Source organism: Lacerta agilis, chromosome 10 (genome assembly GCF_009819535.1).
Source record: "Lacerta agilis isolate rLacAgi1 chromosome 10, rLacAgi1.pri, whole genome shotgun sequence".
NCBI classification, from domain to species: Eukaryota; Metazoa; Chordata; class Lepidosauria; order Squamata; family Lacertidae; genus Lacerta; species Lacerta agilis.
Genome location: NC_046321.1, coordinates 39,530,597 through 39,556,835, shown reverse-complemented (window position 1 = coordinate 39,556,835; position 26,239 = coordinate 39,530,597). Strand labels below are relative to the sequence as shown.

The 26,239-nt window shown below is 41.0% G+C and overlaps 1 protein-coding gene across 3 annotated transcripts in view; it reads left to right on the top strand.

Moving 5' to 3' along the window:
• SYT1 (synaptotagmin 1) overlaps positions 1-26,239 on the top strand; it is a 338,924-nt gene that overhangs the window by 113,475 nt on the left and 199,210 nt on the right. For all 3 annotated transcript variants that reach the window (XM_033161580.1, XM_033161578.1, XM_033161579.1), the window contains exon 2: positions 21,185-21,240. The gene's annotated coding sequence lies outside the window, so the exon portion shown is untranslated. The remainder of the gene's footprint in view (positions 1-21,184; positions 21,241-26,239) is intronic.

Genomic DNA, 26,239 nt, shown 5'->3' with positions numbered 1-26,239 from the left:
TTTTTACGTGTCAGCTAAAAACAGTTCCCCCTGCCTGTTTGATAAACGTAATTTAATTAGATGTCTCTATTCTTCCTGGTATTTATGTACCACCCTAAAGGATTATATATCTAATCCATATCAACCTTTCCATGGATTAAAACTGTTCTCTGTGTAGCTTTCCCACTAGATACTGCATAGACATCTACAAGGAAGGGGTCAGTTTTGGCTCCAGTGCCTCAGATGTGCAGTACCATCCCCCAAAATATTCATCTGGTGTGAACATCGTTATGCTGTAGGAACCAGACAAAAAACATTTGTATTCACATAGACATTTTAAATTCCATCAGTGGCCTATATTGCTGCTTGCTCTTTTATTCTGTTGTTTTATTTTATTGTATTTCCCCCCCACTGTGTTTTACTTTCATGGTTTTGTTGTGACCCATCCTAGAACTGGGAAATGAAAGATGATTTGTGAACAAATAAAGAAATACCTGCTGCTAAAAGCCTTGCTTTTGTATAAATTGTAACTTATTTTATTTGGTTTCTTGTTTTTGTTTTAGAAACTGAAAACTCTGATTAACTGAGTAGTTGTTGTTCAGTCGTTCAGTCGTGTCCGACTCTTCGTGACCCCATGGACCAGAGCACGCCAGGCACGCCTATCTTTCACTGCCTCCCGCAGTTTGGCCAAACTCATGCTAGTCGTTTCAAGAACACTGTCCAACCATCTCATCCTCTGTCATCCCCTTCTCCTTGTGCCCTCCATCTTTCCCAACATCAGGGTCTTTTCCAGGGAGTCTTCTCTTCTCATGAGGTGGCCAAAGTACTGGAGCCTCAACTTTAGGATCTGTCCTTCCAGTGAGCACTCGGGGCTGATTTCTTTAAGGATGGATAAGTTTGATCTTTTTTGCAGTCCATGGGACTCTCAAGAGTCTCCTCCAGCACCATAATTCAAAAGCATCAATTCTTCGGCGATCAGCCTTCTTTATGGTCCAGCTCTCATTTCCATACATCACTACTGGGAAAACCATAGCTTTAACTATACGGACCTTTGTCGGCAAGGTGATGTCTCTGCTTTTTAAGATGCTGTCTAGGTTTGTCATTGCTTTCCTCCCAAGAAGCAGGCGCCTTTTAATTTTGTGACTGCTATCACCATCCGCAGTGATCATGGAGCCCAAGAAAGTAAAATCTCTCACTGCCTCCATTTCTTCCCCTTCTATTTGCCAGGAGGTGATGGGACCAGTGGCCATGATCTTAGTTTTTTTTATATTAAGCTTCAGGCCATAATTTGTGCTCTCCTCTTTCACCCTCATTAATTGAGTACTGCTATTTTATTGTGGGTGTGTTACTGATTTTGTGCATTCTTTGTGTTTGCTTTTATGGCAACTGATCTGTGAACACCTTTGGAACTGCAACTGAAATATGAGGATCAATGTTTAAAATAAATACTTCAAGCATTCCTATATTTCCAATTTTCAGGCTGTGAGTGTCATTGCTCACATAGCCAAAACAGCATGCCAGAGAGGTATCAGCAGGCTTTGGGGAACCCCAAAGCTCACATAAATACTATCAATCTTTAGCAGGTAAAACTTAAGTGGGTGCAGGGGTGAGCTCCCAAACACTGCAGTGAAGACTTGAGTGTGCTCTGTGGCCACAGAATGCTGACTGGTGTCAAAACACAATGGACAGGCTGGAATTCTGAACAGGGAGCACTTCATGCTACAACACTTTGTTGCAGCTCCCACCTGTAAAATGGGAATAACAATACAAACTGGCATAGAGCTGCAAAGCAATTGCTGCGTCAGAAGCCCAGCTGTCTCTGGTTAGCTGGTGGTGGGTGTCGCGGGCCCTTCGCCCTGTACAGCCCACCCCCGGACGTTTTACGGTCTATGAGTGCTGCACCAACGACAAACAGTCCCCCAGCTGCAGCCCTTCAGACTACTAGCTGGATCCTGCTTACTTCATTCACCACAGACGAGGATATTGTGAACTAAAAAGATGTTTATTGCGTACAAAGCTTGTGGTTGCTGATAAAATAAAAGTTGTTCAATAAGCTTATAACAGTTGTCCTATACCGGCCTAATACCTCTAAATGTTACCGGCCTAATACCTCTAATAGTTAACTAAATATCAATAACAACGCGTTTCACAATCTCTTTATCCTCTCTGCTAACATCCACCTAAGACTCTAAACTCCCAGCTCTATCTCTTGACTCACACTGCTCAACTCCAACTCCCCGCACTTAACTGCCTCCTCCTGCCCACACTTAACTGACTTACTGCCCACTGGGAGGGGTGTTTTATACTCAGGCTAAGCCCGCCCCTGAGGGTTCTAACTGTCAGAACATTTAACCCCTACCTGGCATGAGGCTAGTTCTCCACATACCTCCCTCCTTTTTAGGTTTGTATCAGAGGAGTTACTAGCCAAAGTATCCCTCTGATACAAACAACATTTTTAAACATTAACATAAACAATACATTTTATAACTCTTACCCATATTATCTAACTATGGCATAATATTACATCTTCAGTAAAAGTACATATAGTTGTGAACATTATATACAATAGTTCATGCAGCATAAGGTCTTTATTGCAGGAAAAACCGTAACTGTCCATTAACCTTTGTCTTTGGGTCTTCATTATAAGGCGTCTGCGATGATGTTTAGGATCCTTTCACGCTCCTTATCGTCCTTAACCGTCGCAAGAAGTATCTTTCTCGGGGCACCAGTCTTTTCTCTGCCAAACGTGATGGGATGTAAGCTGTCTTCCCCGGCCAGATGACACCGTCCCATTCCGATCTCTGCACTCGAGGCGTCTGTAACGATTGTGGATCCCAAGCTGGGTAGAGTCCTTGTTTCTCAGGGTCAAAAGCTCTCTTAGTTCAACCTCTCCCTCCTTCAGGATCTCTGTTAAATGTTTAAGCTCGCAGACTTGTACACACATCTCCAGGTCACCATAAGCTGCATAAACACTGGTTGTCTGGCTTTTAAATGCACTGGGAACTATTTGCAGAAGTTTGCGGATATCTTCTGTTTTATTCAGCTTGCTGAAGCTTTCTAGGCAAGCGTGATCTCTTAATGAAAGTAGGCTAACAAGCTCTGATTGCTTATTGCTCATAGCAATCTCCCTTGTTGTCAGTTCATCTTTGGTCTGTAGTGATTTATTAGTTCCCACTTCGAGCAATTTTAAGATTACTTTTGTATGCCTTTGACGTGGTAGCCCTGTTAATGCTGTGTAACTACATTCATTTTGGACATTTATTTGTGTTGCATGAGCAGCAGGGTACCCATCTTCCCACCACACAATCTCTAGTGTAGGAAACACTTTCACTTTCATAGAAAGTCGATAGGCCCCCATGCCAGCTATAACTTCCAGTACGTCTTTCTTTCTATCTTTCCAACTGATGAATGGTTTATCGTAACTATGACTAGTTGTTTTAACTGATCTCACAGATAGGTCACTGGTCATATTGCAGGTAGACACTCCTTTACCAACATCACAGGCTTTTTCAACAACGTGACTACTGTAGTCTAGATTGGGTTCATGGTTTAGTGACTGGGTTGGGTTTATCATATTCTTATGCATGACCCGCCTCCCTTCACCATGCTGAATTATATCGTTTATATCATCCATTTTTGAAATGATCTTACAAGGACCTTCCCATGTCAGTTGTAACTTGTCACTGTTTACTGGTCTGATTAATAAAATATCTTGTTCTGGCTCAAAAGATCTCTCATGTGCTTTCGTTTTATCTTGCCCATGTCCTTGTAATTGGCAAGTATGGCACGTTCGACAAAATAACTTTATTTGCTTGCCCATCCCAGGCCAAAAGAAATTTTGGGACACCCTTTGTTTGGTTCTGGTGATTCCCAAGTGACCTCCAAAGATACTGCCATGTGCATGTTGTATTATCTTGGTTCTGAATTCAGTAGGTACTATCAGTTGCCTGTGGATCTCATTACCCCCTCTATTAGGCTTTAAAAGAATCTCCCTGTATAGCAACCCATTGTTGACTATAAACCGCTCCGGGCTTTCAGGGGTTAATACTGTATTCACGGCTGTGGCTTGAAAATATTTCTGTAAATCTGTATCTAGTTTCTGCTTGGCTGCAAAACTAGCTGCTTGACTATTTGTAACTGGCATTATACTTGTATCTTGTGTCAGTTCAGCAATTGTATCAGGCCTTTCCTCCTGAGGTAACTGTCGCAGTTTTTGTGCCCTAGTTATTACAAATGCACTCTGTACATGGTCAAGTAAATCCCACCCGATTAACATTGGAGCTGGGATTTCTGGTGAAACTGCTACTTGCCATTTTCCAGACCATTGTTTATATGTCAGATTAACTAATGCGACTGGCAAGATTTCTGGCTGTTTTGATATTCCTTTTAAACTGATTGTTTTGCCTTTAATAAAGTCTTCTGGCCTTAACAAATCAGGATGTACAATACTAATCTGAGATCCTGTGTCTTTTAAGCCTTTATATTGTTTACCATTCACCCAAATTTCTTCTCCTGTTTTGTGTAATAGCATGTCATCTTGTTGAATTATATAGCACCTCACAACTTGGGCCACTGGTAACTCATCAGCCTCTGACTGGGCCTTGGTTGCCGTGGCAACCATGTTGGCAGTTGGCTCGGTCTCCACAGTTTGGACACAATATGTCTGCTTCTGAGGGATATTATTTGCACTCTTAGTTCTGATTTCAGTTCTACAGTCCAGTTGTCTATGGCCTTTTTTTCCACATTGCCAACAGATTAATTCAGGCCTTTTACCCTCACTATATTTATTTACTTTTCCCTCAGTCCCCCCTGTTGTCATAGGCGTGTTATGGGGAACATTTGCATTGGCGGGAAAAATTTTCTTGGCAGTTTCTGTGGTAAACTTTGTGGGCTGTTGCATTCTCTTAAACTTATTTGTTTCCCACTGTTTGTCCTTATATTTTGGGGCATCATAAGCGTGTTCTCGGATTTCATTTATTTCATCTGCCAGATTAGCAGCTTCCAGGATGGTTTTAGGGCGTCTTTCTTTAATTAAATACTTCAAATGACTATTAATCGTGTCATAAAATTGTTCTAATGCGATCACCTCTTTTATTTTCGCCACAGAATCAGCACCCTCCTGTTCTAGCCACTTGTTTAAATAATTTGTAGTTTTAGCTCCTAGTTGAGCAAATGTTTCCTCACGCACTTTTTTTATTGTTCTAAACTTTTGTCTCAGTTGCTCTGCAGTAATTCCGAATCTCACATAAACCAACTGTTTAAATGCTTCAAAATCTTTAGATTGATCAGATGGCATTTGAGAATAAATCTCTGTTAATGTTCCACTAATACGAGCTCTCAGTATTTGCATTTTCTCCTCATCTTTTACTTCAAAATCTTCACAAGCCCTCTCAAAAGAAATGATAAACGCTTCAGGATCGTCTTTATCTCTGAAGTCAGGGAATCTTTTTAAATCCACCCTGCTAGGATTTTGTGTGGAACTATTGTTGTTGTTTCTATTATCTACAGCTGATAATTCAAGTCTTTTCATTTCTAATAAATATTCTCTTTCCTCCCGTTCTCTTTCTCTCTCAATAGCTAAGGTCATTTCTTTCTCTTTCAGTTCTCTCTCTTTTGCCTCTCTCTCTCTCTCTCTCTCAATATTTAATTCTCTCTCTTTTGCCTCAGCTTGTAACTTTAATTCTCTCTCTTTTGCTTCAGCTTGTAACTTCGCTAGTTCGATTTTCAAATTAAATTCCTTTTCAAGTTTCCATTTCTCAAATTCCTCTGAGGCTTTAAAACTAGTCCCCTCAGCAGGATTTTTGTTAACTGTTTCAGTACTGGTTTCCTCAATCTGGGAAACCCCATTTTCTTCTTCAGAGCTTTCTACTTGTGAGTCCCTAAGAGCTGTTTTAGTCTTCCTAGGTGGCATTTTCTATTTATTTGGTGGTATTATATTTGTACTTAAATCAAGGATGTTTCAGTTAAACTATTTCCTCAGGCTTAGTTTCCACAGTTTAGGTCCAAAGTCACGCCTAAAGTTACCTCAGTGCACTTTATCCAGCGTACTTTTCCGACCTCTCACTATAAACCTTTCTGCCTGAAATAGTTTCAAACGCAAAGTATCTTTGTAATTCTCTCACAATCTCACAGTCTCAGGCGCTATCACACCACACCCTAGGGCCAGGTAATTCCTCTCTGAATTCCCCTTCTCCCTTTCCAGGTGTATGCGATCCCCTTCCTGACTAGATTGTAGAGTCTCACTGAAGTTTGCTTAAATCCTCTTTAAGCCTCACACTTCACACAATGCGTCACCCTTAAATCCTTCTTGTACCTTGGCACTTCTTGCCAACACTTTAGATCTTTGATCTCAATGTGACCACCACTTTATGACAATCTTTCGTCCCGACGCTGCCACCACTTTAATGTCGCGGGCCCTTCGCCCTGTACAGCCCACCCCCGGACGTTTTACGGTCTATGAGTGCTGCACCAACGACAAACAGTCCCCCAGCTGCAGCCCTTCAGACTACTAGCTGGATCCTGCTTACTTCATTCACCACAGACGAGGATATTGTGAACTAAAAAGATGTTTATTGCGTACAAAGCTTGTGGTTGCTGATAAAATAAAAGTTGTTCAATAAGCTTATAACAGTTGTCCTATACCGGCCTAATACCTCTAAATGTTACCGGCCTAATACCTCTAATAGTTAACTAAATATCAATAACAACGCGTTTCACAATCTCTTTATCCTCTCTGCTAACATCCACCTAAGACTCTAAACTCCCAGCTCTATCTCTTGACTCACACTGCTCAACTCCAACTCTAACTCCCCGCACTTAACTGCCTCCTCCTGCCCACACTTAACTGACTTACTGCCCACTGGGAGGGGTGTTTTATACTCAGGCTAAGCCCGCCCCTGAGGGTTCTAACTGTCAGAACATTTAACCCCTACCTGGCATGAGGCTAGTTCTCCACAGTGGGTTCTCCCCTCCCTTTTATTTTGTTATTGCTTTGCTACCGGTAGTTCTTTTGAGTGTTACATATTTTCCTTTAGAGCCTCTCTGGGAGTCTCTGTATAAGCTAATGTGAAACTGACAGAAAAACCGATTTTAATGCTTCAATATATGACGTGCATCTGGGCCACAAAACATAGCTGCAGTAGCCACTGACTTGCATTTTGAAGGAGAGAAGCCTAACTTGGCCAGCAGGACAAAATGTCCCAAATGTGGCACTGTCTGAGTTTGCAGACTATTTCTATACAATGTTGCTGAGAAATTGAGATTGGGGGGGGGTGGAGGTGGGAAATGTCTGCATACTCCAAGGATGATAGGAGAAATTCATTAAAATGGTTGTGTTTTGTAGTTGAAGATATTTACTGCAGCAATATAAATGTCAAACATGACAGTCAACTTCAGAAAGTGCCCTTGGTGATTTATTGATGCACAATTTTCGATTTCCTTTTTACAGAAATTAAAATGAAGGGCTTCCACTCTTCAGTCCACCCTTATCAGATGCTTTCCCCTTTTGCAAGATGCTGAATTGTAATTTTTAGGTATACTCGTTCTACCTAACACACATCTGAAAAGCATTTAAAAGGTACTGGGAAAAGCAACAACTCTGCTCAGTGAAGTCCCAGACAGAAATAAATACTCATAATCCATGTGGTTTTGCCTCTCACACTCCTTTTGATGGTTAAAATGGCACATATTTAATTATTTCGAAGTGTTCCTAACCTGCCTTTCATCACAAAGCCAACCCTACGAAAAGATATTTTTTAAAAAAACAAGTTAGACCACATCAGTAGCAATCATAAAACAGGGGCTGCTAAAATACCAAACAAATCAACCAAAACATCAAACAAATACAAAACATTAATACAGCATAAATCAGCAGAGCAGCTGGCTCAGACATCACCAACCTTTTGGGAGTCTGGGGGATCATTTGCAAACTGGAGCTGCTGTCATGGATACCCCATCCTCACTGCAACCTGTTCTGTTGGCTTCAACAGAATGCCAGAGGGTGCCATTGTGGGTGCCGGAGGTGGAGACCAGGGAAGCCCTTTGCAAGTACAGGTGTGACTTTTGAGTGCTGCATTAGTAACCCTTGCCAGTACTATCTCTGGGTTGGGAGTGTTAGACAGGTGGGGAATCATGAAAGAGAGATATAGCGAATCTACATATAGCGAATCTACAGCACAACCGGACAGGCCTCTTTTCTGATGAACTCAGGTCGCTCTCGTATGGCAGAAGATGTTCCTTCAAGTATTTAGCTCCCAATTTGTATAAGACTTTATATGCCAATAGCTAGGAAAGGCTAGGAATGTCAGAATATGATCAGGAAGAACAAGTTTCAAATCCGCAGTCAACCATGAAGCTTGTTGGGTTATCTTGGGCCAGTTAGTCCCTCAACCTAACCCATCTCACAAATTTATTACAGGATACAGTGTAAATGGGGAGAATCAGGTACACTAACTTGAGCTCAATGTAGGAAAGGTGGGATATAAACATAATAGTAAACAAACAAATAATATTTAGCACATTCAATATGGCTCTTTAGCCAATCAGCACACAGTGCTCTTCTTTCAAAATCTGCATTATTTTATCTTAATACTCTGAGCCACTCAGCAACCCAGTCAGTACATTTTGTACTAGCTGCAGCTAAGTAGCCCCAGAAAGAACACTAATGTTAGTTAGCAAGATGAGAAGTTACCAGGGCATGTGTCGCTGTGGCATACCGGTAGCTGTGAAGCAGCCAAAGATGGCAGAAGGCACTGTTAGACACTGAAGATCCCCTCCAGTGAGTGCACTGACAGCATATATCCTCTTTCAAGGGTAGTGCAACTCTGTCTAGAACATGCCATGTACCTGAGAATCACCAAGGCCCAGTGGCGGAGCTTCATTTTCCAGCACCCGGGGCAGGGAGCAGGCGGGGGCAGGGCTGGCACGCGTCCTGGGGGTGGGGTGCGCCACCCAAAGGGGCGGGGCATGCATACTGGGGGTGGGGCACGCCGTCCGCAGGGGCATGGCATGCGTTCTGGGGGCGGAGCGAACCGCCCGCAGGGGCGGGGCACCCAGCACGGGCAGGGGGGCAGCCACGGTGGAATCCCACCGGGATCACACCAATGGGGGCGGTGTGCTCCCATCGCCCCCACCTTCCTCCGCCCCTGCCAAGGCCTAAGACATCTGTCTTGTTGAAACCTCCCCAGGCTAAATGGCATTGCATCAAGCCATTGTTACCCCAGATTTTCCAATGCATTTAGGGGAGTTCAAATCACATCAGTGTAAGCTGACCAGATGAAATTATAGAGCTTGTGTACCATTACTTTTTTGTTGTTCAGTCGTGTCCGACTCTTCGTAACCCCGTGGACCAGAGCACGCCAGGCACGCCTGTCTTTCACTGCCTCTGCAGTTTGGTCAGACTCATGTTGGTAGCCTCGAGAACACTGTCCAACCATCTCGTCTTTTGTCGGTACCTTTAATAGTTGGGTAGAAAGTTGGGTAGAATAGTTCAGCTGAACGTTTGTTTTCTGCACAACTATTAAAGATGCACCAGCCCTGTCCTCTTTTTCACTTGAACACCCTACACACATGTACATGTACAACCAGTCAGGAAGTCCCAACACTCCAAGGATAGAGTACCAGTGTTCATGGCTGTAAATTCTAAGCTTGGATTCAGTAGAATAGTGACACCAAGGGAACAGAGGAGGGGAAAGAGAATGTAGCTGCTGGATGCAAAGATGAGGGAAGAAGACATTATATAAGGAAGCAGCATGAGCATATGTCTACTCAGAAGTAAGCTGCATTGAATTAAATGGGATTTACTTCGACGGAAGTGTACATACAATTCAAGGGGAAGAAACAAAGATAAATAGGCTGATTCAGTGTGCTGATTTTTAAGATCTGCAAGACTTTGAACATGTGGAGTGAATATTATACACGTGCCTGCCTGCCTGTTTGTTTGTGTGTGTGTGTGTGTGTGTGTGCATGCTGGTGTTTGCCCAGAGCAATTTTATGTTTGCAAAATGGAGGGAAGAGTCACAGGCCAGTTGAAAAGCTATTACCTGGAATTGACAAATGCATGGAGCTGGGCTTGTAAAACCTTATTTTTGTCCAGTAAAAAGATTAATGAGACGTTTGAGAAACTGATTCTCTGTGCTGAGGTAGAGTGTATTCCAGCCTCTAGATAATACAGAAATCAGTTATATTTGCTAAATTTCTCTTTCCTGCTTTTCTCAGTTATGGATAGTGCGGATTGCTGTTGTTTTATAGCTTTGGTTAATGTGTTTGCAAATTGCAATGAAGGCATCTGAGGAAATTGCTCCATACATCAGTGGAGACAAAAGAAATGGGTTTCTAGTCTGCTTGTGTGTGTCACTTGGGTACAAATCAGTAGTTCTTATAAGGTGACTAAAATTAGGTGTAGATGAGTATGCTTTAAAGGTCCTAATACTGTAAATAAATAAATAAATAAATAAATAAATAAATAAATAAATAATCCCAGTATGTACAGAAAGGTTAAATAATGTTTAAGTTAAACACACCCATAATGATTCAGAAATGCTTTTGAATAGATTTGATTCATTAGTGGAACCATTACAATCAAAATATTTGTCATATGTATATTAATATGGGGGGGGGGCTTTGTATGAATTTTGTTAATATGGGACATGCCTGCATAGAATCTGGCACTGAAGTTGCTAATTGCTAATTAGCATTTAAGAAGCACTCCTGTTAGATGCCCTCTGGTAATGCCTAGTCAATGATGAGGATTTTATAGTAAACACAACTTGAGAATGTCTCCTTTTTTATAATTTTAGGAAGCCTTTATTGTTAGCTGTGTTGAAATTTCTGCATGTTGGTCTTACGATATGACAATATTCTCCACTCAACTTCTAATAGATTTGGAATTTCTATTAAAGAAGAAGTAATTGGGCACCTAACTAGTCCCAACATGCTAAATATATTCATACAATGAAGTTAGCAGTGAAAACCTAGGATCAAGATACTGGGGCCACAATCCTATAATCAATTACCTGGGACTAAGCCCCATGAAACTCAATGGAACTTAGTTCTTAGCTGAAATGTTTGGATCATAGAATTGTACCCTAAGGGTCCAAGGTACCCCAAGAGTCAACTTGTCCAACCACATGCAATTCAGGAACCTCAATGCAGTCCCTCATCCAGTTTGAACCTTGCTTAGCTTTGCAAATGTGCTAGCAGTTTTATTGCTGGTCAGCACTATTAGTCTGAACTTAGGAAGTCATGTTCAACTGGATTGCCTGTGAGACAGAAGCTGCAGTGTTTCATCATAAACAAAGTGGTGACTCACTTCAAGGTGAAGAATCTTTAAGAACCAGATTCTGCCCTAAGTGTCACCCACACTCTTTGTTTAGCATCTGAGGCCTCACTGGATGCTGCTGTTGAATGAAGCATATAACACGGCTCTCTAACTGTAACCCTGTAGGTAAAAAAACCTAAGACCTGGCTCTTTAAGAAGGCTCTTTAGGAAGGTGATTCTTAGTTCTGGAATTTGTGCTCAGCACCACAAACAATCTCATAACACGCAAAGCTCTCTGCATGAAGCCACATGGCCTAACTCTCTAGAACCAATTGCGAATCCACCATGCTATGGAATAATTTACCTGTGGAGTGTGTATATTCTGATTTAAAGGTGTTTTGTCACAGCCCCATAGATAGTACCTGTAAACTAGTTTTGATGGTTGTGTTTTGCTGTAAGCCGATTAGCCTCTTTCCTATGATTCTTAATAGCTTTCTTTTGAACTACTGTATTATTATTATTCATTTTATTTCTATACTGCTTTGTATTTTCAAGAAAAGAATCTCAAAGCAGTTTACAACCTACATTAAAACATTGAATAAAACAATCCAAAATAAAACATTACTGAAGAAAGTCAAATATAAAGGTATGGCATTCAAAGTAACATGATTAATAGGGTGAGTGCAGAACATCTCTGCTGCTGTTGCTGCCAGTCCTGCCTATGGTGGTTCATGGTGATGGCAGCTGTGGAAGTTGAGGCTCGATGACCTGGGTCTGCAATAAGAGACATCCAAGATGATGAAGCTACTCAATATTAAAGGAGCCAGTGTTGTCCTTGGTGGAATATAACAGGGCTATGAAAACAACTCAGCCACATGATTACATTGCTAAGGGACTACCTATTAGAGTTTCATGGGTGAATTGTTGGCCTACATTAATGCTTTGTCGTTGAAAAGTATTTAAGATCAGACTTTTGTCAGCAGGAAAGATTAGCGGAATTTCAAAAGCCATTGTACTTGCTGTAGCTTCTTCCAGATAAAACAACTAGATACTGAGCTTTTTCACACTCACCAAATAAGTACGTATACAGTGGTACCTCGGTTTGCAAACAGTCTGGTTTGCATATGTTTTGGATTACAAACACATAAAACCTGGAAGTGCATGTCCCGGTTTGCAGACTTTTTGGGGGGGGATTACAACCCATTTTTTGAGGGGGGGGGATTATGAACAATTTTTTGGGAGGCCCCATTGGCGACAGCGCACCTTTGGTTACAACCTGTTTTGGTTTACAAATGGACCTCCAGAACAGATTATGGTTGTAAACCAAGATACCACTGTACATGCAAATTAGTATACAGTACACTGGCCAAATTTGTTGTTCAGTCGTTCAGTCGTGTCCGACTCTTCATGACCTGGCCAAATTAGTATAGTTTAAATGTAAGACAGACTTACATAGACATTCAGTATACATTTGACCATATCAAATGTGCAGAAATTAAGTATATAGAATGGACCAGTCAGGAAAGCCAGAAGTGAGAAAGGGTATGAATGGATGAGGGATGAAAGCATGGGTGTCTGAATAGTTATGATTTCAATTCTGTGATTTATTTCAACTCAAATGGTTTAACATATAGCAATGCAGCATTATATTTTAGAAGGGTAAAAGGGGGGAGTCATGTAATATTTTATTGCTGCATGTTATGAAAACAGTAAAAGGAGAGCAGCCATCTTTATTTATAGCCTTTCTTGTCAGAATTTTGGATTAATTTATGTCTGTAAAATACATAGTGACATTTAAGTGATGTTGACATTAATTTGTTTTATGGGGATCAAAATGAAGTTATGTCAGGTCTTGTGTTAACTGTTGCTCATTAATAGTTTTATAAAAGTTAATACCTTGAATTGCCAGCTTTACAATGTTGTAAAAACATTTTCCCCATAATCTAACGAAGACAAGGTAGCAGGTTTTGCACTGGGTACATTTCATGAAGGCTCACTAGCAACTGTAATCTTCCTGCAGATTGTTTTAGCTTACTGAAGGTTATTTTAACCTAGTGTGTTTTGAAACACTTATTACAGTATATGTGTAAGATAATAAATGAAATAAATGAGAATGCTAATAATATCACTATAAATGTCTTTCAAATATCATTTTCAACCACTTTGTCACAAAACTGGCATACCCTGTTACCATTGTCTTACCCTAATACCACTGGTTATTTCCTTAATTGTTGACATACCCCAAATCCCCAGAAACGAAACATCTTGAAGGAAAAGATAATTCTCCGATTAAGAGTTAATACACAAGCGCTTTTTTTGGCCCATATTGGGTGGGGATGTCTGTAGAGGGGAGACTCCTGTTTGCCCATGATCAGGTTTCCCAGACCTGCAGGTGAGGAGTGGTGGCAGCGCCTCAATGCACAACACAAGGGGGAACAGGCAGCAGAGGCAGGCACTCACCCCTCCATGCAATTAGAGTCACATGAAGGCAGGGCATTCCCAAATATGGTTTAGCAAAATACATGTTCCAAATCTGAATGTTCATTCCAACCCTTTACATTACCAACTGATAGCACAATGGGTCCAATGAATTAACTTAACGTTTTTCAAGTGTGTACTTCCAGATTTTTGGGCATATCTTTCTTGGCATATTTTTTAATCATTGTTGAAATTAGTTTTTGAGTATATCCCCTTGCTGCTCTGTGTGTCTGTGTGTTTCTACTGAGTGCCATTTTCTACTGTTGCCTGAAGAATGCCATAAAGACACTGTCTTCGTGCATAACATGGATTAAACTGCCTCACCAGTAATTCACTTACAGTCATCTCACCTTCCTTTGAAAACCATAACATCTGGATACTAGGAAGTATATGGAATTGGAGCTATAGTTTTGAATGTCAGGATAAAAGGAGGCTTTGGATATCTGTTTGGGTACCCAATATAAAAAGGTCTTTGTGCAAATGTAGAGTCCTCTCTTGATTTCTGCCTCAATGGATGGTTTGCAACGCTTTGGTCTACTTGTTGTCTATGCAGTGTATTTGCTTTCAGCTGAAGTGCTGTAAGAGAGAATGATTTTGTGGGTAAATAAAAGTGTCACAGTGAAGTAATTAACAGTTTTCTCTCCTGAAAAGAGAGTCTTGTGATGCCCACTGATTCCTGTGATTGTTTATTGATCAAGGAGTTATGATACTGAGCCAAGCGTTGTCATGGTTCAGTTATCAGAGTAGTACGTTGTCAAATGATGTGCTCTTTTGACATGGGATCAAACTGAGAATGAAACAGAAATTGTAGAGGGCTGTAAATCCATCAACCTGAGCCAAGGGGAGCTAGAAGCCTCCCAGAATTCTTGTCCTTGACAATGTTATGTGTGTTCTGTCTGCAAAATAAGGTAGCTAACATTTAAATCTCTGAAATAAGGGTGAAAAGAAATAGAATAGCATGCTATCATGCTAAATAGTATGCTATCATTGCTAAAACAATGTCAGCATCTAACCTGGTGGCAACTGTGGCCTAAGTAGAAAGAAGGGATTTGCTCCCAGTTGAAGTGGTTGATTCAGATATTTCAGAAATAGCACAGAGGCTCATAGGAACAGCAGGAGCTGCCTTATACTGAGTCAGACCATTGATCCATCTAGGTCAATATTATCTACACTGACTGGCAGCAGCTCTCCAGGTTTTCAGAAAGGAATCTCTCCCAGATCAGGAATTGAACCTGGGGTCTTCTGCATACAAAGCATATTCCATGGTCCTTCACACAGTCGATACATCATAGATGAAGCAAAGAGAAGAGTAAGAAGGATGTCCCACTGTTGTTTAAATGGTTTTATTTATTAACAGTATTTACAGGCTTAGCCACATCAGTCATTTAGACTAGATTCAGAACCTTGAGGTTGGGTTTAGATATCGTGGGAATCTCTTTCTGTTTTGGTCTCACACACACACACACACACACCCTTTTTTAATATAATAATTTCTTCTCGGGATTTTGTCATTCTGTTTCCAGTCCTTGAGCATTTTGGTTTTCTCAGAAGCAATGGTCTTAATAATCAAAACAATTCTCTCATCACCTGATCTGAAGTGGACAGAAACAATGTTGTCCTGCTTTCTACTCTCTTTTGCTTTTGCATTAAGAAGTAGACAGTGTCAAGTATCTAGCTTAGTATTGTTCACACTAAGTTAGTAGCAGCAGCTCTTTGGATTTTCAAAAGGGTGTAGTTCTCAGCTCTACCTGCAGATGCCAGGAATTATACATGGGACCTTTTTCAAGGAAAACACGAGTCCTCTAAGTTTTCCCTGCATTTTTCTCTCTCTCCCTTGCATCCTTTGTGGCACTGTACTACAAAATACTGTGTATCAGTATTTTACTTCCCTTCTGTATGCTGCTGACCACTACTGGTATTGTGACTAATGTTGCCATCAAAGCCCAAGATGAAAGTTATTTAGACCCCTCAGGTGCTTTTAAATTTTAGTTTCTTGTCATGTTAACAGCAAATTCCCGAGTTCAGGGAGCGGTGACCTGAATGGTGGCATTTTGACTGTAATCTCTGCTTGCTGACTGCTGCTCCAAGAATAAAAATTTAAACCGCAAGATTTAATGAAATCCCTCTGGATTAAGTGCTCAGTGTGCTGAGGAAATTGTGTTATCAACCTTCCCTCTGTAGTAGTAAGCATAAGGTTTGGTTTCTCAGTAGGAGAGTGCCCAAAAAAGACAACTCCGAGTCCATCAATAATTTACATTTTTGTTACTTACCAGCCCGGTATTTGGGATTTTGTTGCCATAGCAATCCATCTGGGCCTGGGCAGTGTTTTAAGTGGTGGTTGTATAGGGATTCACAGTGTGTGCTTTAAACTCCTGTGTGCCAAAGTAATCCACAGATCTGTGCTACAATTGATCTGAGATGCTGTTAAAATCATTGCTTACGGTTGCAAGGCACCCTACATCTATGAAAGATTTGAATATAGTTAAGGGTGTTAAAGTTACAGAGCAGGGAAGGTTTTATGTTTATTTTTTACTTGATGATATAACTTTGCTAACAAATCAGTGTTTAGTGTGAAAGAATGTGTTGCTGGGAAAAACAAACAGATGATGGTGTATTGATTTAAGATACACACCACAATCCTATGCACTTTTAACTCAGAAGTCCCACTTTGCTTAATGGACTTGCTCCTAGGTAGGCCCTATATGTGCATAGGATTGCAACTTCAAACTGCTTTGGATTTGATATAACTCCTAAAATTGTATTAAAGTCAGTAATTTGGCTCTGCTACAACCTGCACTATATATCGTATGTCATGGTTCACATTTATATAATATAATTATGATGTGTTGTAATGCAGGGGTGGTGAGCCCACAGCCTGAATCAGGCCTGGCAAGTCATTGGAAGTGGCCCACTAGCCCACATGGAAATGTGCCCTTTTCTCTTGCACATTCTTGTTTTCTGAGTACCATTAACCTCCCAGCAGAGGCAGCACACAAGAAAAAGAGGTGCATTTGCAAGGTCAGGAAAAGCCAACTTTGCAAAGCATCTTCCATTTGATTAAGGTGCTTGGCTGAGAGGAGAGGTTCCTCTCTTCCCAGCCCAGTTTTTCTTTGAAGTGTTGGGGCAGTTGTTTGCTTCCCCCATTTCAGTAAGCATGAGGTTTGGTTTCTTAGCAAGAGAATATCCAAATTCTCGGCCAATCAATAATTTGCACTTTTGATTCCTGGTATTTGGAATTTTGTTGCCATAGCAACACATTGCTGCCTCTGCTCTTCAGACAGAAAGCTCTAATGGTAAGAGCTATTGAGTCTTACCCTCCATTACAGTAACGGGGGCAGGAATATTACCTCTGCTCTTGAAAGACTGTAATTTTTTATGAGTTGGGGTGGGTCAGTCTGGATGATGCCCCGGGTCTTTTCCAGTCCTTGGGATCCTGTATCTGTGGGAGTAGAATGTATAAGAACAAGCTTGCTGAATCAGTTCCTCTATTAAGGTAATGACTTTGGCTAGCTGGTTAAGCACCACAATTAGCATCACCAAAGAAGTTGCTCTATGCCAGAAGACAAATGGGTGGGCCTTTCTCTCTTCCCCTAGCTGCTGTGTAGGAGAACAGTAGCCAGAGTTTTGTGTGTGTGTGTGTGTGTGTGTGTGTGTGAGAGAGAGAGAGATGTGTGTGTTGTTGTTGTTGTTGTTGTTTTTTACCTCTGTGCTGGTCTGTGCTGGACTTTGAGGCTCCCTTGGCAACCAAATGGGGAAGCAAGATCTGTTGGGGTCTTAAGCCCCCCTCCCTCATATTATGCTCAGGTTGTATACGCAGTATGTGTAAATAAAACCATATATTCCTTCATTCCAAGGAATTCGAACCCAGGGTAAGCACTGGAAACCCTGGAGTCTCTCAGTGATTGGAAACTGGGGTGGCATTTAACAGTATTCTCTGAAGAGCAGAGATAGTGATTTCCCACTTGCATTGGGCTGGGCTGCGAGGAGAGGAACTTCTTCCCCCAGCCCAGTACAACAATGGGGATGAAATCACTATCTCTGCCCTTCAGAGACAAATCTTTCTGCACCGTATGGGTGGTGAGTGTATGTGCAAGTGTCTGCATGATTGTCTGCATAAGTGTGTGCACGCATGTTGTTATGAAGGTGAGTGTGCATTGGGAGGTGGCAGTGTCTGTTTTGGCAGTGCCCACTGTCACTTGACCATGCCTACCACTGGCAAGCAACCTTTGGAGGCTTGTCCTCTCCTTCCCTCCCTTCCTGAGGAAGGAAGGTTATGTGGAACATATCACCTTCAGCCCCATGTTGAGTGATGGAGTTTGGAAGGATCTGATCCTCCAACTTCTTAAAATATACACCTGGTGTTGTATTAGACTTCTGCATGAAGGGAGAAGAATAGTAGGTAGGGTAGCCCCTCTTTGTAATCAAGACAAGAGCTTGGATGTTCTCCAATGAGTGTGGATAGATGCAAAGGGAATTTTGTCTGTGTGTTGTTGGTGGGTGTCTTGTTTGACGCTTCATGCTTTATGTAAAATTCCATGTTATTTGTCATCTGTTATTCCAGTTGCAACAGATCTGATATTGTATTAGACCCACCACCTTGTCTTTCTAGTTCAGCTGTTGTTTGGCTCTTTGAGCAGTGTTTGTCTATGTCAGGGACACTCTTCAAGCATCTCCCAAATCAAATCTCTGTGAATTCCCTCCCCTCGCCCCACTGATTCCTCCAAGTAAATTAAATAGAAGATGCACATTATTTACATGATTGCTTCAGGGTCTCATGGGAATCTTTTCCAGATACCATTTATAAAAAATGTACAGAATATGCTCTGAAGTAATATTGCAAAATGCAATCGGGCATAGCTAAAATCATTTTATTCTATTGGTTTTGCTAATGGATTTTGATTTTTTAAAATAATAATAATAACTGTTTCCTCTGAAACAATATTGAAATGAAAACCAGATCTTGCAAGACTAGTTGACAGATGCTGTAACAGCAGCTGAGGAAATGCAGTCGTCATTACAAGAGCACGTTCCCCATGCTCGAACCCACAGGTTCCATAGCCATGGATGAGTGAGTTAATGTTCCAGCACATTATGTAAAATATTCTTTGTTTAAGAGTAAGACATATAACACAAATGGATTTTTGTTCTATAAAATAATGTTGCATCTTCCTTTGCCAAATCATTTCTCATTTTTCTTGTTTGATTTCTTCATTATATATGTAAAATTCTAGAAGTAACTGGTAGGAAGTATATAAGCAGATTTATGCCGCTGTACTTGCATTTATGTGCATTCATTTTCAGCTTTCCTATTCCAGACTGTTGTTGCTAATATCTAATCAAAAAGGTTTCTCCATTTTATACAGAGAAAACATTCCCCTTCCTAGCCTTTCCCATGTCTGTCCTTCTGTCTTACCCTCAGCTGTAATAATCACAATGTCAGTTCTTTAAAAAATGAATAAGAAGAAAAATCAACAGGGGCTCTTATTGGCTCCCGCCAATATCAGTAAATATCCACCCAGTCTTTGAACAAACTCCCTGAGACATGTCCATGTTTCATTGGGTGCCAGGATTGGACACACACACACAGATACCTTTCATTATGAACAGTGGAGAAATGCAAAGTTTCTCTCCGTGAGTGAGCACAATGGCGGCTGATGTAGGTTTCCCTTCTTTTACTTTAGGGCAGGGGGAGAGGGAACATGCAAGGACCATTTTGTGGTTTCACCTCTTCACTTTTAGATGTGACAGCCATTTTGTGACCTGTGCTTTTTCAAAATTTCAGATGTGGCCATTGATCTAAAATGTTGATGACTCCTGCTACAGAGAACTTGAAAGACAGAGTATAGATTAGTAAATAATCAATAACAGGCCTTCTACAAAATTAGCTAATGACTTGGATCTAGACATTGTTCCTGCTGGCAGGAGCATCCTCTGAGAGGGCTTGTACTGATTTCCCTTCTCTCTCAGAATCACCTCCCACACAGTGTCCTAAAACTGTGCAAGAGATGGTACGGGGTGGGGGAGAGAGATCAGCAAAATTCACTCCACACCCACTCACACCCCTAGCAAGTTCCCAGTTCTGAGTCAAAAGCCTTCTGTGGAAGGAAGTAGCTTTTTCATATGTGGAAGGCAAAATCTGAATCCAACTCAATTAGTGATTATTTATTTATTTATCTTACAAACATCTGTGTCATTTTTGTGGCAACACATTTTCAGTCATGTATAATATTAACAAGTGCAGTTCACACGACTTCGTCACACTGTAAAATTCTCTCCTGCGAGATGTGGTGATGGCTGTCCACTTTGGATGGCTTTATAGCAGGATTAGACAAATTCGTGGAGGATGAGTCTTATCTGTAGCTACCATCCATAATTGCTAAGGTTCTACTTTCACTGTCATAGGCAGTATGCCTCTGAATGCCAAGAGGGGAATCACAAGTGGGGAGACTGCTGTTTCACTCTGGTCCTGTTGAAGGCTTCCCATAGGCATCTGGTTGGCCACTGTGAGAACAGGTCGCTAGGCTAGATGGGTTCTTGTGATCTCATGTTCTTTAAATGTATCAGTGAGAAACTCTGTTGCATCATTCCTACTTCCATGTCCTGTAGGGAATATCTCGCTCATACATGGAGGAGTATGTACCCTGTTGCATGTTGATCTGCCATCCAAACTCACTAAGTTTTGTCTTAGCATTTTTTTGCTTCTTTCCAGCTATAGTCTTACACCCAGTTTTCACAAGCAGCATTGACATGGGAAATTTAGCAGCTATTTTCACATACTGTGATATTGAGAACAATGAGCAGTTCTCATAGTGCAATGATTTGTGATATTAACACATGGGGGAACAGTACTGTTTTTTAAAAAAAATCACATACTCCACAAAACCTATAAAAACAGCTCCAGGCTTTGTGGTAATTTCATAGTCTAAAAGTGGGATCGACCTAGGACTATAAATGCTTAACCTCCAGAGCCCATTTGAAGCATCAAAAGGAAATAGACGTAAATAACATCAGGATTGGCAGCCAGTATGTAGCTTCGGGATTGGCCAGGCCTTGTATGAAAAGTAGGGGCCTATGGAGGTACCCTTGCCTAGTCAACAGAGGACTCTCAGTCCTCCAGGTTCTAGCTTCTTACAACTTCCAGTTCAACCTGCTTCTCACTCAACTGTCTGACACTGAATTAGACCATTCATACATTTATACCAGTATTGTCTACACTGAGTGGCAGCAGCTTTCAAGGGTTATAGATGAGGATGTGCCCAGCCGTACCTGGAGATACTTGGGGATTGAATCTGGGGTTTTCTGCATGCAAAGAACATGCTCTACCACCTGAGTCACAGCCTTCTCCACTCTAGACCAATTCTCCCTTAGGAGGATTAATGTCATGGCTGTATCATGTCAAAGATAGTAGATCTAATATACTGATCTTATTTTTAAAACACATTGTCATGGTATCCTTTTTGCCCCTTACAGAAACGTGGACTTCTGACACTAAAAGAGAGGAGGCATCAGAATCCACATTGTAAACTGTAAGTTTTTTTCTCAGTGCCTTCTGAAACTGAATATTATACGACATTTGCTTCTTTCCCTTGACCAGTCTGTTCTTTCTTTTACCAATATAAGAAATTAGTCTGGTAAGCAATTTCTGCCCTCTCTTAAAACTCAATTTCATTTCACTGGAGTGGACATTTTATTCATTTATCCTATAATCCTCTTAGATAAAAAAAAAAAAAAAATCAAGATAATCCATGCAATATATCTGTGCTGCACCACATAGGGACATATCATTAGTGTTTTCTGACTAGGATGATTTGGTGCAATGTTATTGGTTAGGAAGCCACAAAATAAAAGAAATGGCAAATCATATTTCTGATTTCTGGGGGTGCCTGTACATATTTTTAATACATTGCATGACAGTGTATTCCTGGCAAGTGGAGCAGAAATTGGAAAATCCTACAATTGCTTTGATGTTTAGCTAGTGCTTGCCATTGTATACCTAAAGGAGCGTCTCCACCCCTTTGTTCAGCCCAGACACTGAGATCCAGCTCCGAGGGCCTTCTGGTGGTTCCCTTATTGCGAGAAATGAGGTTACAGGGAACCAGGTAGAGGGCCTTCTCAGTAGTCGCACCCGCCCTATGGAAAGCCCTCCAATCAGGTGTCAAGGAAATAAACAACTATCTGACTTTATAAGACATCTGAAGGCAACCCTATATAAGGAAGTTTTGAATGTTTAATGTTTTACTGTGTTTGATGTTTTAATTGGGAAGCTGCCCAGAGTGCCTGGGGCAACCCAGTCAGATGCATATAAATAATGTGTTGTTGTTGTTGTTGTTGTTGTTGTTGTTGTCATCGTCCATGGTGCCTGTGAGCCAGAAAGGTGCATGTTGATGGTGCTGGGGAGCACTGTATTTCACATTGCAACAACTTGGGCAAGAGATCTTATTCAGGTCTCAATTCTCAATACAGTTGTACCTTGGTTGTCAAACACCTTGGTACTCAGACGTTTTGGCTCCCAAACGCTGCAAACCCAGAAGTGAGTGTCCCGGTTTGTGAACATTTTTCAGAAGCCAAATGTCCGATGCAGCTTCCAAGGCTTCCGATTGAGTGCAGGAAACTCCTGCAGCTAATTGGAAGCCGCACCTTGGTTTTCGAACTGTTTCGGGAGTCAGACAGACTCCCAGAATGGATTAAATTTAACAACAAAAGTACGACTGCACATATGATCAGATTCCAAGACAATTTTGGGAAACTTTTTGCTTCATATTCCACTTGAGAGTTTTTGCTTGCAAGTCAAGATGCCAGTGCACCCCCAAGGATAAATAAATACACACTGACACAGAATTTTAGTTTAAGGGTAATGGGCAAAAATTTAGGCCACAACTTTATTGTTTACAGGAATGTGAGTGGTATTGGCTTAGGCATTGGCAATAACTATATCTGACTCCTGCCTGCCTTGCAGGAAGTCTGGAAGGGTAAACAACCAAAGTTGTGATGATTGCTAAGAGGTAGACAAAAACCCAAAGGCCAGTGCCAATTTGCCAGTGCCAAATGGAAAAAAATCCTATACAGCCCAAATGCAAAAAAATTCCTACCCAGACCTGTTCCAAAACAGGCAACCAACCGAAGTCCAGAGCAAGGCCAAAGCAGACACCTAAAATACAAGGCAGGTGGGTGGGTGTTCGGCATCACGAAGCCAGGTGAATCCTCAGAAACACGTTGTCGCCTTTTATATGCCGCCACAATCACACCACCGATCTCTGATTGGCCAATAGGCCATGGTGTGGTTGTGGGGCCATTGCATGGGCCGGGCTCAATCTCCCACCACCACCACCCCCAGGATAGTGGGGGGGGGCACCTTTGGCCCACACGCATAACGGACCCTCAATTAGGAGGATCTGGTTTAGCTGGAATATGTCTCTGAACTCCAACAATGCCTCTTGTTCTCCTGGATGGAAGATAGAGAGGGCTGTGTGTAGAAAACAGCCCGCTGTACAAAGGTATGATTTACGTTAAATACCCCCACCCCTTATACCCCCACCCCTTTTTACTCTGACCCTATTTACACACATGTGTATTCCTATTGGAAGCTTGCCCAGAAGGAATGCAGCCCATTGGCTGGAAGAGGTTCCCAACCCCTGATATTTAGAGTGATATGAAAATGTGTAGATGATAATTTTGCCTCAGGATCATGGATTTTAGCCTAAGAAATCATGGAGTTTTCAGCAAATTCCCACTGCTGCATTGTGGAAACACTGTGTTTGTGAAATGGGCAGATGGTAGCATACCTGTGTTTGAATCTTTCTCTCTGTTTTATACACGTAATCAACCCCCCCCCCCCAATTTTAGCTTCCTTTAGCAGCTGGCATGAGTACCCTGAACTCATATCAAAACCATTCAAACAGAATCTGAATGTATTTATGTACATGAAGAAGAAATTAATCAACCTTTGTTGGTGCTCCAATGAATACAATCACCCTTCTTCCTTCAGGCAGAATATAATGATGAGAAACCTTTTCATAGCATCCATCAGTTAATTTATCAGTCATGGCATTATGATTATAGAATACAAATGTTCTAACCATGAATATATAATTACAGAAATGGAACTGTGCAGAGTCCATTTAACACATGTAATATATAATTTATTTAGTTCACCGTTTGGATTCAATTTTTGGAAATGTAATGTATACAGAATTACAATTTTCTAATTTTTAAACAATAACTTTATGACAGAGTTTGGGAATACTCAGCTAGCAGCAGTCCGTTTGCTTTAGGGGACAGGTAAATTGCAACACAGCTGGTTTGTCTATCAGCCACCTTTCTCCAATTAATATAAATGTTGAGCCCTCTTGAATAAAGAAATTCAAAGGAGTACGTCTTTCCTAAAATGTATAACATGGATAGAACTTGTTCCTGCATAGGGCTGCCATAGTCTGGAAATTTCCCAGACATAGCTGGGATTCGGCAGTTGGAAACAGCGTCCGGGTGCAAATCTCTGAAAGCTCAACAACTTTTGTGTCCATATTTTCACTTTTTGAAATATGGCAACCCCATTCCTGCAGAACATTGTATCATTTTCAATTACTGTTTTACTTCATGAAGTTCCATAGAATGCATAACAAATATCCCCCACCCCCCAAAAAAAACCCTATCCTGCAACTTCTAGTTTGAGCACTTTGATCCTGTCTGTTTTATTTTGAAAGTAATGGATGGAAGAGAATTATTAACTTGGAGTGTGAGTTGAAAACATTGGGTTTTGCCACATGGAGAAATGTTGGAGGCTATGCTCACCCTTGCTATTCCATATCAGCATGGATGTTGGAACTGAAAAAGAACTGTTGTGCAGAAGCACCAAGTCAGCTGGTATCTCTCTCTCTCTCTCTCCTTGTAGAATTGCTGCCTTCCCTTCTGGCATAGCACAACAGAGTGAAATCAACCATGGGGAAAGAGAATGTCTGGAGGGTTTAGGGTAGAGCAATGCATTAGGAAGAGCAATGGCTCTGCTCCACTGACTTTGCTCGTCTTCAGATGAAGCCCTCAGCTAGTTGTCTCTGATGTTTCATTAACTGAATTAGGGATGTACAAGCAACAAAGCCCCCACCTATCCATAAGTGGGAGATAGATTTCAGCAAAGTGGAAGTAACAACAGCCAATTGCATTGTGAGGGGCAGACGTGCCACCCTTTTGCTCTTAAGCAACTGTAGCCCTCAATTTATTTGCAGTCATCACTTCCATGTACACACATTCGCAGCCTCAGATATGCCCCCACTGTGTTGTTTGATATTGTGAACTGCCTTGAAATTGGAAAAAATGGGATATACATATTCAGATAAATGAATATGAGGGCAATGATCTCCTTTTGCATATGTCTATTGATTATAACAAGAGCAAGCAAGCATATTAAAATTGATGGGGTAGCCGTGTTGACTAAGGCAGGTGTTAGCTCTTTACCTCCAATGTCATCATAAGAAGACAAACTGATGGACTTCTATTTTATTCTCATTATTATTATTTAAAATTCATAAGCTTTTTGTTGTTTTGGCTTCGATATTTTCAAAGATCGTAACCCTGTGGCTGTGGAGGAGGTGAAACTATTGCAATATCCCTTGCTGAAGAGGTGTCTGTTCATCATCCTCACACAGTTAACTGTTATCAAATTTCACCTGCCATGACAGTTATTTTGGATTATCATACAATTGACAGCTATGATGGTTCATAATGGCTGTCTAGTTAATGACGGTTTCCTCCATCATTCATGTATTATAAAGATAAATTTGTGTAATTTGACAAATCGGGTTATTGTTCAGATTAACAATTGGCTCATGAGGATGATGCTGGAACAATGGACTAGGTCTCATTTCAGCCAGCTGAAATAAATCTCATCCCAGCCCATTGAAAATAGCAGTAATATGAGCAGTTTCACTCCATTACTTCCAGAGAAATGGAATTCATTTTTTTTCAACCTTGCAGATTCATAGAATTACAGTAGATCTTTTATTCTTAATTTTCTTTGGAAAGCTGTATGCTAATATTTTAGGTTCTAGTGCGTGCGTGCAATGAGATGGAAACGTCTGAACACATTTTGAGTCCATTTCTATTTAAGATGCCGTTGCAAAGCTTTGAAAAAAGCAAGTTAGTTGACTTATGAAGGTTGTGTTCTAGTAAAAGAGGAAAAATTGCTTAAAACTTAAAACCAGCATGAATTCTCTCCTTATTGTACCAAAATCTTGAAAAGGTTTATTTTTCATGGAGCCCAAATTCATTTTACATATTTTTTTATGTAATCATGAAGTTTTTCTTAACTGGTAGATTGTGTTTGTCACAAATCTACTGATATAACCAAGCCCCCTTTGTGGGGAGGGGGCTTTCTTTTTGGATATTTGAGGTTTGCTTGAGAAGAACTCTTGATCTTTGGTTTGGGGACTAGGGCTGAAAGCTCCTTGTACCTTTGGAAAACAGCACGTGGCAAAGTTAGCTTTGAAACTAGTCTTCTGAGTACATTGTTAATTACTAATGGCAGGAAAGAAA